Consider the following 18,375-nt stretch of genomic DNA (forward strand, 5'->3'; position numbering starts at 1 on the left):
GCCCAACTATAGTCCAAAACTTGGAAGGCAGGGATAAAGGTCTGTTCATAGTTGGCTGACTAGCTTGACCACCTAGATCAGAGACTCATCATTGGTAAATGAAGTAAAGAAATATCAAGAAAGACTTCCAATATAAATCTTATACTTCTACACACCCAGCCACCCAGATATACCAACACATTTACACATACATATATACATGCACACAGGCACACTGCGTACATGTGTTTGTCAGTTTTATGACAACTTAAAATATGCTAGAATTATTTTAGAAAGGGCCACCTCAACTGGGAAAATGTCCCCTCCAGAATAACTTGTGGACAAGCCTGTGTTATTTTTTATTTATGGATGATGAAGGAGAGCTTAGCTGTAGGTGGTGCTACCCCTGAGCAGGTGGTCTCGGGTGCTATAAAGAAGATTGGGTGATTGGGTGGGTCCTCTCAGAAATAAAGAGGAGGAGTGATGTGGTGAAGAGCTCTTGGAAGGGGAACAACATTTGGAATGTAAATAAACAAGTTTTAAAAAGTAGTCCGAGCAATTCAAGAGGAACAAGCCAGTAAGAAGCATTCTTCCAAGAACCTTGCCTTCATTCCTGCCTCGAGATTTCTGCCTTGAGCCCTTGCCCTGATTTCAGTCAGTGATGAGCTGTAATGTGGACCTCCAGGCTAAAATAAACCCTGTCCTCTTCAAGTTGCTTTTGATAATAGTGTATCACAGTAATAGAAACCCTAAGACAATTTACCCTCTTCATAGTTCCTAGAACGGTAGAACTCTAAGTTTCAGTGCTTTTTATCTATTTGTACATCTCCAAGTGCATCATCCTATCTCCCTCCATCTTCCCTTCCCGTCTTACCTAGGTGACAAAGAAGGAAACAGCTCAGTTATTGACAGCAGCAGGACAATGAAGATAAACAGCCATGTTGGATATGTTACCATATGTTCTCTTTGCTTGTAGCTGGTTTCAGTTACAGCTATGCACCTGGATTGATAAGGTTGCTGGCTATGCTCATCCAGGTTTGGTCCTGTGAATGTACTGACTAACCAGTTAGTTTGTCTGGTTATATTTTGTTGTTTTGTTTGTTTGTTTGTTTTTCTCCCTCATCATCAGCCATAATTCTGAATAAAGCAGTGCTTGCTTTTGTTCCATTTATTATGCATAAAATCCTTTTTAAAAATTTTCTCATTGGGCAAGTTAAAACTGAAATTCCATAGCATGTGCTATACAATATTCATGATCTAGCAGGAAGATGAGCACAAGACAGAGTTATAGTCACCATTTGGATACTAGCTAACTGTGAGGCCGACAGGTACTAACTGCTCAGAACATCAGCCCCTCCTGTTTAAATGTAAAGTTGGAAGAAATTGGTTCTAAGATGTTTTGGGTACTAATAAGTAGCTCAGAACTTATCCTGCTTCTTCTCTTACCTTAACAAGATTTGATCTCTGTTGCAAAGAATATTTTGTTAATTTCTCTTTTATTTTAGCTCAGGGAGAGGGAAGGCTCCACACTAAGAATGCTTCTTTTCTTTGCCTTTCTTGCCTCACTGCTAATCACACTTAGCAATCAGTACCTCCATCCCAGCACAAAATACACTTAGCCATCTACAGCCTCAGTGCTATACTCATTGAGCAACAGAATTGGAAATCACAAACTACATTCAAACCTCTCAATGTTCATGCTGGTCCAGTCATGTGGAGAGTTTCCTGTTACTAAACTAAATTAGAGATAAGATATTAATCCAAGAGCTACTTCCAATTTCTGTATTTATTTAAATTTTTTATTCTTATTTTAGTCAGTAAACAAAGCAATGGCATACATATGGCATCTTCGTGCATGGAAACAATAATATTTGTTTCTATTGTCCCTCCATGACCCCCTTTCTAGTCCATTCTTCCTTATAAATCATCTCCCCTCTGCTTTCTTATCACATATATTTCATTGATTCTGGTTTCCTCCTCTCTTCTCCCTTTAGATTTCTTTCCTCCTTCCTAAAATCCCCTTTCTACTTTGATGTGATGATATACACAAACGTGTGTGTGTGTGTGTGTGTGTGTGCGCACGCATGTGCATGTGCATATATATACATACATATATGTATAGATTACTCCGTGTCTGTATATGGGGATGTTGTGTATTAAAGTATGTATGTATGTATATGAATATCTAGATTAGATACAGATATAGATATATGTACACGTATTATGTGCTCATATATAAGGAACTTTTGTACTCATATATGTCTTTGAGCACATAATACTCATCTTCCTGAATCTGACTTCTTAATCTAATGATATCTAGTTCCATCTGCTTTTCTGCATATATAATAATTTTAATTTTTCCTGTAACTGAACAAAATTGTACTGTTTCTTCCACAGTTTCTGTGTCCTTCATCTATTATGAGCGTCTAAATTTATTCCACACCCATTGTAAATACTGGAATGAACCATAAACACGGATATGCAATATATCTGTTAGCTTATTCTTTCCAGATGGTTTCTAATAAATACTTCCAGCCTTATCTCTCCCATGCAATGGAGGCCATGCAACCAACATCCTACTAAATTTCTCTACTTGAGTAAAAGATATCTAGAACCTACATGCTTCTCACAACATACCCCAAACTTCTCCTCTTGACTTATTTTCATATCTACTAGCAATATAGTTATCTATGTGACAACTCAGTCTCCATATTCCATTTTCCCCTTAGAGTCTAATTAAAAAAACATTATTTGGCAGATATTAAAAGACAAAATAGCAGAGATGAGTCCTTTCACTTCTTTACAGTTACCCTCAAGCCCAGAGGTCCAGCAGCCACACATTGTGGTAATGAGAATAGTCTGGAGGCAGACAAGAGAAGCATGAGTTCAAGGCCACCCAGAGCTAGACATTTGCAGGGTATGGTGGCACATGCCTGTACTTGGGAGACTAGGGCAGATGATCACTTACATCACTTGCGGTCTATAGTACACTATGCTTGTCAGGTATCTGTACTAAATTTAGCTGCATTGTGGTGATCTCTAGCAAGCAGGGACCATCAGGTTGCCTAAGAAAAGATGGACAGACACAGACAAAGTGGAAAAAGCCAAAATGCAGAAGCTCTTATTAGAACTTTGATTTCCTTTGTGTTACTTCAGCCAAATTTGCACATTGCAGTGTTGATGAATCCCTCTCATCACCTCCAAATGCCCTATGACTGGTTGTTTATCCTATCTTGTTCCTAACGGCTCCTTTCAGTTGAGCAGCACTCTATGGGAACCCTCCTTCATCCTGCTCCTCAAGGACAGCAGATGTGCTGCTGCATCATGGTACTTGATCTATGCTTGCATAGGTCCCCAGCCTCATCTGCACATTCTGCCCTCACCATTAAGTCTCCACTCAAATTTGGTCTTCTTTAAGATTGCCTTTCCATGTCAGCAGCAAGCCACTGAACTGAAAGTTGGACCCCCATTGGAGGAATTAGAGAAAGGATTGAAAGAGCGGAAGGGGTTTGCAACCCCATAAAAACAACAGTGCCAACCAACCAGAGCTCCCAGGGACTAAACCACTACCCAAAGTCTATACATGCAATGACCCATGGCTCCAGCTGCATATGTAGCAGAGGATGGCCTTGTTGGGCACCAATGGAAGGAGAAGCCCTTGGTTCTGCCAAGGTTGGACCCTCAGTGTAGGGAAATGTTGGGGATGGGGCAGGAAGAGGGGTGGATGGGAGGGGAACACCGTTATAGAAGAAGGGGAGGGGGATAGGATGCGGGCTTATGTTCGGGAAACCAGGAAAAGGGATAACATTTGAAGTGTAAATAAAATATAAAAGAAAAAATAAAAATATATAAATAACTTACAAAATTAAAAAAAAAAAGATTGCCTTTTCAGATGGCTTCAAGTGCTTCCAGTGTGTCTTGAACTTAACATGTTTTATTTCCTGCATGAATTTCTTAATATCTGGATTTTGGAGTTTTGTTTATTATTTTTCCTGTTTTGAAAAGAAAATTTCTGTGAAGACAAATCTCTTTTTTTATTTTGTTCATTCTTTCATTCAGTGTTTAAGAAATGACTGTCACGTAGAAGTCTTTATATTTTTGTTCAATGAATGATATTCATTGGAAGGGGCTGACCTAAGTTTTAGCAAAACTATCTGATCATTATTTTCTAGGAATCCTTCCCTAAAAATCGAGTATTAGATTTTATTTTAAACCATGAATAAAAAAATCCCTACAAAGAGTCTTTTCAATGCCTTACAGGCTATTTAGATCTCTTAATTTACCTTTGGTTTTGTTGTTGTTGTTTTGTTTTGTTTTGTTTTTACTCCTTTTTGCAGTGCTAAGTAAACCCTACACGACTCTGGAAACACCACTATTAATTTACTAACCTCACCAGTAGAGATCCCAAAAGGAGAAGGAAGACTGAGGGAGTTGAAGAGAGTGCCTTGGCTTGCTTCCTGTTCCTAGAAACTTACTTCAGCAATAGTTCTTCACTCCAAGTAATTCCATTTGCAGTGCTCTCTATCTCTACACACCATTTTCTCACATGCACAACCACCTCCACATATATGAACACCTACTTTCATAAAACACACACACACACACACACACACGCACCACACTCAACTCCACATATATGCACCCTACCTTCACACACATATACATATGCACACACACACCTACTCACATAGATACACACACATGAACAGACATACACACATGCATACACCTACACACACAATGATGCCATCTTTCATCAAGCTTAAAGGGTGAATGGATTTCATGTACATTATAATTCTGAGTCTTAGTCACTAGCAGGCTCAGGAGCTCTGGACTCTACTTCCAAGTTCCTAGGGTCAAACATTCCTTTCTTCTTCCTTACTATCTCCAACCTGGCGACATCTGCTTCCTCTGGGTAGCGATTCTGTAAAACCTCATGGAGCACTTTTGATTTTTATTCATCCAATACTTGTTTCCCCAAGCCTACATTATGTGTTGAATGTTAAGATAACTAGAATGATTTTTATTTGTTCTAATGGACCCCAGGTGATAGAAAAATGTACAGTTTATTGCTTTGAACATTCTCTCACAGGGCATCTTCCCTTGGCATAAAAAGACAGGAAGTTTGTTGAGGTTAGGAATCACCCTTCACTTAGGCCTCTGCCTACTGGAAGTGACGTCCCCTGTGTTGCAAGTAGTCAGTGCAAGCTTGATGATTGATAGTGATATATCAAGAGATAAAGTTACTTCATCTTCTTATTTTAAGTAGCATTTTTAAACCTTTAATCTTCAAGCCCTCCAGGAGAGGAAATTCCTCAAGTGTTTATTTTAATTATAATATGTCTGTTTGTTAATTCGTGCCAGAATCAGCTTTCTGTCAAGAAGTGCTTCCCATGTAGACCTGATGGCAAAGATTTACACAAAGGAGAAATGCTTGAATCTGAAGGGGAAATGGTGATTTTGAAAATATGTGATTTTTTTCTACATAAGTCCCCGCTGTTTTCAAATAATCCAAATATTTTAGTCCTTCTCTTACTGCATCTCTCTCTCTCTCTCTCCCTCCCTCCCTCCCTCTCTCTCTCTCTCTCTCTCTCTCTCTCTCTCTCTCTCTCTGTATGTGTGTTTTAGGAGAACGTTCAGGTTTTCAGTATATATGAAAAATTTCTCACAAGTACAAATGGCTAAAATTTATATCTTCCTGCCAAAATTTAGGGTTTAAAACTTATACAAATGCAGTATTTTGGAGCTCATTAACCTGACATTCTGGCTGGACTTTGAAATGGACAGACAGAACACCTATTGAACTGATATTCAATATTGATGTTCAATACCTCTGATAGGAGAAGGAAACAAATCAGAAGCAGCAGGGATTATGAACAAAGTCCCAGAGCTTGTTCCCAGTGAGCAATGGGCCAGTCTCTAGATTAATTTTCTTGGTTAGCACCTGCCTGATATGTTATGGAACTACTCTGAGCATTCGCCTTATTTAACCTTCATTATTATACTCCTCTATACGTCTAATTCCGAGCAAGTATACAACTCTTCAATTTTGATAGTGACGACTGAGGTTTAATTCAGCCTTCATAAATGAAGGGTTTCATCTCACATCCCCTGACAGAGATGAGTCACAAATCCCAGTGCCTGCTTGTACTTCCAGCCCAAAATAAGTTGGTGGCTCGTACTGCTCCTTCCTCAGGATACATTTCTCACTAGGAACATCATGGACCTTGTATTTATGCTTGCTAAAAAGGATAGATACTTCAGCGAGGGCCAAACAGAAGACATACTCTGTAGAGTTCTATGCCGTACCTGGCACATACCAGCTTTTCATCTACTGAGAGATACAAGTAGAGCTACAAAGCTTAACCCTCCCAAGGACCCCGTACCTAGGACCCTAGCTGTGAGTTAGTTAGCTTATTTGCATAGAGAAGATAACCATTACTCAGGGAATCCTAAAACATTTTGGAATTCAGAGCCAAGAACCCAAACCCAACCTGATGTATTATTTATTATACTATAATTACAGAAGAAGCAGAAGAGCATCTATCTTGAAGATATAAATTAAGTAGGCTCTATGTAATGAGACGGAGGCATGTAGCACATTGAAAGCTTCCAAACAAATGGCGAGTGTTGCTCTTCTTCTCTTATGGCAATGCAGGGCTGATGCATTTCTTCACTTTACTGGGTCATATTAGGCAGAGAAAAGATGCCGTTGCCTTGTTTCATACATGACCCATGAAATACCATGTGACAAGATGGACCCCCAATCCCTTACTCAGAGTTACCAATGATTTGTCCGTAAATAGACAATTAAAGCTAGTTGTGGGTCTTTACAGAACTCCTTTTGCACTGGTGACTGGAGGCCAGCATCAATTCAGGATTTGTATACAAACGTTGAAAGAGCCTGAAACTGAACCCTCTAGAAAAGTAAATTTATCTGTAACTGATTTCCCAAATAACCCAGTGCTCTGTACCAAATGGGTAGAAAATGGACACTCCTAGAAGTACATAGATAAATACACGTGTAAAACAATGACTGTATCTGACCCGGGGTGACTCTGTTTTGAGTGTAAATAAAGGGAGAAAATGGTTATGAATCCTGATTATGCACGTAGACTCTGACACTTTGTCTCTAGCTAACCATGAAGCAAAACGACAAATTATCATCCCTACAGATAGAAAGGTAGTACATATACCACTCCCACCACACACATACACACACACACACAAGGTGATGACCATGTTTAAACCCTATTAAAAATTATGTCTGAGAAATTAGAGGAACAGACTGATTATTATTATAAAGTGAAAAACGGCCACCACCCTGCTGGCAATGGCCTAATGATATGTCTAATGTCTAATCATCTGGCTGCCTAATGTATGTGTCACGAGATCAGCAGGCTGAAGACTCCCAGGTACCCTGCGGCTTCATAACAGTGGGCTTTTTAAGAGGCATTTGATTACACCTTTTATTTATTTATTTATTTATTTATTTATTTATTCATTGATTAATTGATTGTGTTTTCACGTGTGTACTCATACATGTGCACGCACATATGGCAGCATGTGTAGTGATCAAAGGACTACTTTTGAGAGTCTTTACAACTTTTATCATATAGATTTGCCATAATTAATTAACTAATTAATTAATTAATGACAGCATGTACTCTTACCAAGCCATCTTGCTGGAACCATGTCTCCCTTTCTTAACGTAGCACACTCAAAGAGCTGTCTGTTTGTCTTTCTGTCTATCCATGAGTCTGTCTGGACTCAAAATCGTGCCTCTCCTGCACCTCTCCTCCACTGTCCTCTACCTTATATAGCTTGGAAGCTTGTGCTTAATGCGAAGACCTGGCAGGTCAGCTCGGTGCCTCCAGCAGCTCTCCAAATGATTCCTTCATATATTATTTAGCCTCCTGCAGTGCTTCTCCTTGCATTTGTATCCAACTGTATCCAACTTTTCTCCTCTTTGAACTCCTTGAACTCTGGCACTGCTTCTTTAACCCCTTTTTAGCCATGCTGTGGAAAATAATATTCCATATATATATATATATAATATTCTCATATATATATGAGAGGCAAGTGAGGATGCAATTCCTATGATATTTGTGTGGTCTAAATTAATATTCCTAATTAAGATTGGAATAAAATAACAGTGCTTGCCAACAGGCAGCTATCAAGGGAAAGGGAGATTACTTTGTAAATAGCAGTCAGAAAGGGGCGGAGCAGAGCTTGGGAGTTTACTGTTTTTCACTAAATCTTGGCATGGTGGAAAAAGAAATGTGTTTCTATGTTTCTGATGTATAATATTTACAAAAGAATTCCAACACCCTGACCAGCCACAACCAGCTGTACTTCTAAACTCTTGTAAACTTAGCCAGCTCCATTCCAGAAAGGGAGGAGGCCAAGCCTTGCCTGGGAATTTCAATCCTCCCAAGATGGAGGTCTGCTATGAGGGTGGCTGCTGAGTCGCACATGCTAAAAAACAGCCACTGGAATGACCCTTGACTTCCAAGGTGAGATAGCAAACAGAAAATGCTTGGCAGGAAGGGGAGTAAGACATGGCTGTCTTCGGGGAGAACCAGTTACAGCATCTTAGCTCTGTTCCCCTAAGTTTCTGGCAATCCCTGTTTCCATGTTTCTCACTTCTTCTGTGTGTCTCTATCTTCCATCACGTCTCTTTTACCTTCTGTGTTTTCCTACCTCCCTGCCTTATCCCTAGGCTCTGTCAATCTTCATTTTCTCTCCCCTCCCACAACACTGAATGAAAAACAGCAAACTCTCCACATTTGACCCTTTCTTTTTCTAGAGTCCATTCATTTCTTCTGTTATGCTAATATAATTGATTGGGCTGCAGACTTCTATTCCATCAATCACAATCCAGCTGGGCCTTTGTAATATGATGCTTTGGGCTGCTTGATTAGACTGGGGTGTTTCCCAAGACTCCAGAGTCTCACAGAAGGCAGCCATCATAGGAGAGCTTAATTCCACAGATGGTTAATCTCATTTTTTTATGTGTTGATTTTTCCTAGTTTCTCTTAGAGAGGATAATTTATTTCTGAGATCCAGGAGCAGCTCATTGTGACCTCCCATTTACCAACTATTCTAACAACACTCATCGCTTATTGGGTGATTATTATGTATCAATCACTGTGTTAAGTGCTTTGTGTAAGTTCATTGATTTAATTTTCACAGTAACCCCTGTGGGAAGCAAGAATTTATTGGGGTTTTGTTTTTATCTTTTAATTGCTTACCTTAAAAAAAATAGATTCCAAAACTAACACAGTTCCCAGAGGCGTGTAGTCAAGCCTGGACAATCTCTCCCCACAGAGTTCGTGCTTTGCATGCATTTGGTTGAACTACTTGCCCTGAAAGATCAATCTTCTTCCTAACGTAAGTTCTCATTCCAAGCCCTTTCCCTTCCCCTGTACTGCCCTGAGTGAGGCAGGTACCACCACTCCTCCAGATAGATAGCCTCAACAGGGATTCACATAGAAACAGGGATGTTCTGTGGTACGGCTGTTCTTGCTTCATTTCAGTTGTTCTAATAAAAGAGTCTAACAAAAAGAAAGTTGATGGAGAAAGAGGGTTTAGTTAGCTTACAATTCTAGTCTATTATTGTGGGGAAATCAAGGTAGGCCCTTAAAGTATCGCATCTGTAGTTGAGGGCAAAAAGAAAATAAATGGGTGTAAATGCATGGGTATTTGCTTACTCGCTTGCTTGTACCCAAATAGGTTTTCCCTCTCTTATACCACTCAGGAGCCCTTCTCACCACCATCAGAGATGGATATGTCTTTCTATATCAATTAACAATCAAAACACACACACACACACACACACACACACACACACACACACACACACGAGATATATACCCACAGGCCAACCTGACCTAAAATTCCCCAATTAAGACTCTTCTCAGGCGATTCTAGGTTATGTTGAGCTAATAGTAAAAAGTAACCAACACAGCAACCTAGATTAAACTGGAACTTAGTGATATAGATGGTACATTTAAGTGCCATATAGGGAATTCTGAGTTAATGTAAGTATTAAGCACTTAGAGCCCTTTTAGAATAGGAGATGGATACCCAGATGAGCTCCAAAGAGACACTATCCCTGAGACATAAGAATAAGAGTTATATGGGCTTTGGAATTCATTGTACTGAGCCATGACTCAGTGACAGAAATGCACTTCTCCTTTGTAAGATAACATTTTCATAGCACGTCGCTTCTCTACCTGTGAGTCATGACCCCTTTGGGGGCTTGAATCACCCATTTACAGGGGTCACCTAATACCATTGGAAAACACAGATATTTATATTTTCATTCACAACTACAGCAAATTATAGTTATGAGTAGAAATGAAATAATTTTATGGCTGGATTTCACCACAACATAGGGAACTCTATTAAAGGGTTTCAGCAATAGGAAGGTTGAAGACACTTGTCTTGTTCTTTGAAGAAGACTGGGAGATCATACAGGTAATGCCAATATAAAAATATCTGATGTGCAATGTCTATTCAGAAATCTGTATATGACCAAGGGTTTTTCACATATAAGAAATACTGCTCAACAGATAGAAACCTAGGAACTTCAGGCAATAGTTTCTCTACTATCATGCAGACATCATTCTTGTAAGAGGAAGACAATTGTCTTCCTAAAAGTTGTCTGAGATGTAGAATTTGTGGGTGTGTTTATTTAAGAGGGAATTCATTTAAAATGATAAATATTAATAGTTATTTCAATTTCCCAATCTCAATACAAAATATATCAACTTATGAGTACTATTTTAACTCAATTTCATTTCCATGGACATACCAGTATTTTAGTTATTTTTCTGTCAACCATGACATATTAGTAGTAAATATCTATATGATCAGAATATAAATCCATCACTAAATTGCCCTACCAGTTACCTACCATGAAGGCCATGTCAAGGGTTTGTACAAAGATACAACCTAATGTTGCTGCCAAGGCAACCATTGTAGAATGCAATGAATTAAACCAACCTCTATGTGATAGAATACGCCAAAGAAAAAGAGAGATCTATCATGAACAACAGGCTCATGTCATCATGAAGATAGAAAGGCTTACCCATGTCAGTCATGTTATTTGGGAAACAATGAGTGTATCCCGGTGGAAGGTTGAACAGATGTCTCCACTCAGCAGGTAGGCAACAAAGACATACATTCCTGCTGCTTCTGTTTTATGTTGTACTTAAAGATGCCCTTGAACAGGGGAATCACACCACCCAGGGAGAAGCCACCTACCTTGCCAAATCTACAGATGCAAATATTAATCTCCTCTAGAAAAACTACCTAGAAACACTCCAAGTGTTGCACCTGGAAACCTTGAGACCCGCTTATGTTAGCAAATACAATTGCCCACTGCACATTGCTTCCCATGTCTGTCTGAAACAAACCTTGAAATCCTAAATCCACCTTTATTCAGCCTTTCCAGTCAGTCCTCTTTATTGGAATATGCCATTACCTCTACCTCAAAAACATGTCAATGTTGGGCTGGAGTGAAGCTTAAGTTGTCAGGTGGGGGGAAGCCAGAAGTAGTTCCTCGGCACTCAAAAACAACATGAAAATGAAGGTACATATTTACAAAGACTCTATATGATTTATTTAGTATTTGTTTAATTCTTATCATTTATTATAACATTTTTTGGACATACCTCTTATGTTCAGTCTTCGGTCTTATGAGGCTATTCTTAGAGAAGTTATTATAATCATCCTTATTTTATAGATAAGTAAAACAAAGCTCAGAGATTAGAACCAGGGTAGGCATGTGTTTCAAAACTCCTACTCAATGATTTCTGTGTATAAGCACGGAAGTCCTCAGGTGTGGACAACGTATTAACTGCTCAAAGCTGACTCTACTAATACCCGGGGACATGAAATAAGAAACAAGCCATATATGGGGAAATAATTTTAGAGAAAAATCCAACTCCCTGGGGAAGTTGCCACTGTAGTTTCTCACCTGATAATCCCTTTCTCCGATGCTTATAGCAAAGTGCCTTTTTGTGGTGAGTTCAGCTACAAGCACAGATTTGCCATACCCCATAACTCTAGCTGAATATTTGACCATTCACCTTGTGATGGAACAAGCTCATAGATTTCCTTTTCTCCTCTCCGTCTCTTGAGAATGACTCCATTCATAGAACCTCATCCCCTCCTCCCTCACTGTTTCTAACGGAGATGCCAATATCACTGCACAAAAGCTCACAGGTCTCTGGGGGAATTGACCATCTCATCTGTAATGGGGTCTTTATATTAAGGTAGCTGAAGAGCTGAGGTGGGATGTATCAGAGGCAAAGGAAATAAGGCCCAGAGTGAAATTGTTTAAAACAGTGCGTCTCTGGTGTGTTCCACAAAAGATGCTAAAAGATGTTTTTGGAGAAACAATGGTTATGGATGCAGCATAAATTAAAATTTTTGCAAATATTGCCCGCTACACTTTTACTAATAGCAATTTGTACTCTGGATCAGAGTATTAAATGTTCGGGAAAGTTCTTCAATGCAATTTTTTTCACATAACTTTTCCTTGACTTTGATTGTCTTAAGATATAGAAACAGCTCATAGACCTAGCACTTACTGAGAACACTGATTTGAAGCATCCATGTAACGGCCTATTTTTAGACTGTCAGGTAATATCTAGAATTGCACCATGGGGAAGAAGGGAAAGTAAACTCAAAAGTACCTTATAGCTATAAGATAATTAGTAGAAGCTGGCTGTTTCTTTTGAAACACTCCTTGAATTGCCCATAGCTACTAAAATTGACGGTTCAATAACCAGGAAGACTGAGACTGTCCAAAGCAGAGTTCTGGCTCTGCTCCTGTCCAAATGGAATGCCAGTCATGGGCAAAATTTGTTTCCTTAAAGGGCCAGCAGAAAGAATGGGAACAGGCGACCCCAGGAGAAAGGAGGTTGGGGAGATTCTCTAGAATGTACCAGAAACCTGGGAAATGAGAGACTCTCAGGACTCAAAGGCGGGGGGGGGGGGGGGGGGGGCTTAGATGAAATGCCCTACAGTGGGGAGAGGGAACTCATTGAACCTGCTTCCAGCAGAAAGGCAAGGCATCAAGTGAAGAATGGGGTTGCTATCCCACAGTCAAAGTTCTGACCCATAATTCTTACTATTTGAAAGAAATGCAGGGATGGAAATGGAGAAGAGCCTGAGGAAAACAAGGTCCAGCAACAGACCCAAAGAGGAATCCAGCTGAAGGGGAGGCCCCAAGACCTGATACCATTACTGAGGCTTTGGGGCATTCACAAAAAGAGACCTATCATGACTGCCCTCTGAAAGACCCAACAAGTAACTGAAAGAGTCAGATGCAGAAATGTGCACTTAACCAATGAACAGAAGCTGCTGACCCCTCTGGTTGAAATATCGAAAAGCTGGAGGAAGCGAGGAGGAGGGCAACACTGTAGGAAGACCAGCAGTCTCAATTAAACTGGATCCCTGAGATCTCACAGACACTGAATCACCAGAGGCTGCATACCCCAGCTAAGATGAGCCATTCAACACATATACAGCAGAGGACCTCCCCGTCGGGCTTCAGTCAGAGAAGATGCACCTAATCCTCCAAGAAACTGGAGACCCCGGGAAGTTTAAAGGTCTGATGGAGTGGGTGAGGTAGGTGGAGAAGGTGGAGTAGGTGGGGTGGGTGGGGTGGAGACATTCTTGTGAAGACCCGGAGAAGGTAGTAGGGAGGAGTTACGGGATGTGGAGCTGTTCAGGGCGGGAGTTGGGTAGTGGACTAGGAGCGGATTAAAATCTCGAGTGTAAAAATAAATAATAAATTAAAAATTAAAAAAATAAAGCACTCTTGCTCTTGTTCTCTCTTACTCTCTTACTCTTCCCCTCCTCCCCCTTTGTCCCTTCTCCTCCCATTCCCCATCCCCCTTCTCCCTTCTCTCCACATGCTCATGCCCGGCCTCTACTCCTCTTCTTCTACTCTTCTACTTCTCTAGTTCTCTCTGTCTGCCTCATCACCCTCTTAACTCCCTTCCCCATGCCCTGAAAAAACTCTATTCTATACTAAAAAAGAAAAAAAGCAGTATTTGGAGTCAAGTAGTTAACAAGTTTTTTTACTGTTCTATCGTTTTCAACATATAGACCTGGGTAACTGCAGTATCTCTTCTTGGTCCCTAAGTGGCTTCTGTTGCTCCAGGCAATATCAACGTTTTAAAAATTGCATGTTCCATAAGGATTGAATGGTGACCCTCAAAATTGTTATCCTCGTCCCAGTACCTCACTTGGGATATTTACAACAGTAACCAAGGGCAGAGGACATAGGTTAGCAGGTTAAGCTCCTGTTGAATAAATGTAAGGATCTGAGTCCAGATTCTCAGAAGCTGTGTAAAGTTGAATTTGGTAACTAACGTCCAGAATTCCAGCACTCCCTTAACAAGACTGGAGGTGGAGACAAGAGAATTGTTGGAAGGTCACAAGCTAGCTATCATTGTGTCTGCAGAAGCAATCAATAACACCTCCCTCAAATAAATAAATAAATAAATAAATAGTAAATAAACAAACAAATAAATAAATAAATAGCAAATAAACAAATAAATAAATAAATAAATAAATAAATAAATAAATAAATAAATAAATTGGAGACAAGAGAACTGTTGGAAGGTTAAAAGGTAGCTATCATCAGGTGCGGGCTGTGGCGATCAATAATGCCTCCCACAAATAATAAACAAACAAACAAACAAACAAAAAACAATCAGAGAGGTGAAAGGCAAGGATTGACACCAGAGCTTGTCTTTTGAATGCCACATACTTGCTTTGGCACAAACATGCCTCTTGTGCTTTCACTCACACATACTTCATACATATGCATCCAGACAAAGGAAATGAGGTTATCACGATGAAAGGAGGCCACAAATGTCCCCTCATAAAAAGGAGAAATTTCAATGTAGATAAGGCATCATGAGAGTTACATGAATAGGAAGATCTCTCTCTTGAAACAGAAGAGAAATTATAATTCTCCGAAGAAGCCAACAGTGCCTGGGGCCTTGAAAGCTTCCTGTTGTGTAATCCACTTAGTTTGTAACAGCAATTTCAGGAAACCAACATGCTTCCTCATTTTCCATGGAAGTACCCTACAAGCTCCTTTCTACTTCTGACACTTAAATTATGAGTTCCTGCTTGAGTCAATCAGAAAAAAGAAAAGTGTTGCCTCAAACAAACCTATACCGGAAACTAGAGTCATTTTCCCTTAGTGTGTGTGTGTGTGTGTGTGTGTGTGTGTGTGTGTGTGTGTGTGTATTGAGAGAGCACGTGTATATCTGTATATGTATGAATATGTGCACATGCACATGTGTGCACATGTGTGTATGTATGTGTGTATGTGCGTATATATGTGTATATATACACACATATATGTAAAATCATCAAATGCCCTGTAATTCTGGATATGTCAATAAGATGCAGAAAGAATGCCTTTTAAAATGTTAGGATATTCAGATGTTTCAGGCACTAAGAGAGACACAAAGACTTCTTTGGCAATCTGTGAGGAAAAGATTGCTATTTTGACAAAATAAGGAAAGCAAGCAAGAAAAGAAAGAAAGAAGGAAGGAAAGAAAGAAAGGGAGAGAGAGAGAGAGAGAGAGAGAGAGAGAGAGAGAGAGAGAGGTGAAATAAGAGAAACAGAAGCCAAAGCAGGAGAGAGGTATGAAACAGGAGTCAGTGGGGATAGTAAAAAGGAAAGAAGTGTATGTCAGGTGATGCAGAGAACACAGGTGAGAAGAAGGAGAAGAAACCGGAGGTTTTAGCAGTTCAGGAATCAGCAGGGATTAATCAAGGATAATTTTAGTGGAGAGGCAGTGTAAATGAAGTATGCTGAAGTGTATATTTCAATAGGTTGTTATGCAAATCAAAAGTAAAGCATTAAACTTCCACTGCCAGAATCCTCCCTCACCCTACATTTCTGGTCTCTTGATAATAAGGACGCACATGTGGATTCAGACCCTGAAAGAAGACTCTTCATGAAGGTGTAGGCATGGCTGTGCCTGTCACTGCTAGCTCTTTGAATGGGAGCCATGCTACAAAACTTCAGGATAAAGAAAAAGACTCAGTGGAAGAGGCTTATGGAAAATGTCTTCGCTATTCATGTGAGCTCTAAAATGGGGGAGATTTAACTCGCATGTTAAGTTATATTTTCCAGTTAGGCCATACAGTAATACTTTCTACCCAACTATTTTGCAATCTGACTTGTTTTTTACCTACTTAAAAACTAAATTGGTCACTTGTGCTACTGTGTAGTGGGCTTTTTTTTCTCCTGACTGTTCACGAAGATACAGAGTCTGGTTAGCTTCTACAAGGACAGCTTTTCCTCAAAGCACAATAATCTCGGCACCAAAGCACATATTTCACACCGCTTTGCCCAGTTCATAAAAAAATACCTGATGAACATATGGGTAAATTCAATATTTTTCTGCATCCCAGAGTAATTAAGTATCAGCCATGTTCACAGTAGAGATAGTTATTTCTATGCCTGTGGTCAACGGTTGTTGAATTAGCATTTCTTACATTTGCAATTTCAGTTTATTCACCATTGGGCATGCTCTTTTCTGCAATATTTATCAATATATGTGTTTTTCAATACTTCAAACCTGAGCAGCGGATCTTGTTATCAGACACACAATAAGAACCAAATAAATTTTGACTAGGTGAGTGGAAAAGATGAATGGATTAATGACTTAAGCCGTGCTGAAGAAACAAGACTGAAAGTAAAAGTCTTCAGTGTCTTACTCGTGAAATCATGGATGCGTGTCCTTGCCAAGAAGCCACTTCACTCAAATTAAGTCTAGTGCTAGGTGCTTTTGCAGAATTCACACATTTTTCCCTGAGCATTTTAAAGTTCCAACCTCCTCTCTGGCTTCCCAATTTCAGGCATCGAAAGTGTATTGTAGCAATTGGAGACTGTACAGAGTCCTAAGTTGAATGGTCTTTACAGGAACATACAGTTGCCCTAACCAAATATAATCAAAACTGCTCAATGGCTAAGCCCAATGTGTGATGTACATCATTGTTCCCGTGAGCACAAGTCAGGATTTCTCACAGATGGGGTCACCATGAGTCGTGCAGATTAAAATGTTTCAGACTATGCCTTCAACTATTTGGAAACTAGTCACCTGGCTGAGATCTCAGGGTAAAAAAGTGAAGGCACCACACCAAAGACAAATGGAATCCACCAATGTGGGTGGCAATCCAGAAGTTAAACAGGGACAGAACCTCTGAGGAGAAACAGCACCACACATAGTTCCACACCTGAAATCTAGAGTCCATGTCCTTCCTGTGTACTGGAAAAGCTGCAGCCTCTGAGCTTGCCTAACCTTGCAGGCTCTGTCGTTCAGAACTGGAAATAAAGCTAAAGAAAGAGATTCAATGAGAGTTTTCACTGTAGCTTAAGGACTGCTCTATCCTACATTGGATCAGCGACAACGGCCATGAATCACGTGTGACATCCTTTGCCAGTTTTCAGAGAAAGGAATATATATTTCCTATATTACTTTCAAATCTCATTTGTGACCAGTATTAAGACTATTCTTGGAGGAAGGCTATGGAAAATAATTTATGGATCTACTACTATAAATAAATCTCTCCCAAATTCAGTTGCTTATAAGAAAATCGCTGAGCTTACTTTGTCTCACAGTGTGTAGGGTCAGAGATTTCGGGGATCTTGAATGGATGTTTCTGCTGTGGGATTTCTCTGGAAGCTGCTATAAAGCAGTGGATAGTTTTGGAAGAGCAAGAAGTCAGAGTTGGCTGGGGACTTCCGCTCAGGCCCCAGGTGGTCTGCCTGTGTGGCATTCTCATGAGATGTGGGCTGCTAACACACTAGCTGAAGGCTTCAAGAGCAAGTGTTCAGCGAGCAAAATGGAATGGCATGATTCTTTAACATTCAGAAGTCAACACAGCATCATTTGCACTTTGATGCATTGTTTCAAAAGTCAGAAAAGTACACCAAGATTCAAAGTAAGTGAGAATAGAGTTCACCTTTTCATTGTAGAGGAGCAGAAGGAGGAGGGAATACCTCACACCTTTCTTTCTACAGGTGTAATCACAACAAAACCAGTTCTTGAATTTTTCTATCTTCTCAATTTTTGAAGCCAAAGAACAGCAATAAACATGGAGTTAATGATAATTCACTTTGTAGTTCTTGACATAATTGGGATAGATCTCAAAGTGTAGCCCCAATAATCTCCACTATAAATATTTTTCCTAACATTGAGACAATTAATATTGAGAGAATGAATCAGAGAAAGAAATGAAGCCCACACAAAAAGCCATCATACAGTAATTACTGTTCGAGCCTCTCCGCTTTGGTTGACTCGTCTGTGAAATGAAGGCACCATATTCCGAATGACCTTACTTGAT

This window comes from Rattus norvegicus, chromosome 1 (assembly GCF_036323735.1).
Source record: "Rattus norvegicus strain BN/NHsdMcwi chromosome 1, GRCr8, whole genome shotgun sequence".
Classification (NCBI taxonomy): domain Eukaryota; kingdom Metazoa; phylum Chordata; class Mammalia; order Rodentia; family Muridae; genus Rattus; species Rattus norvegicus.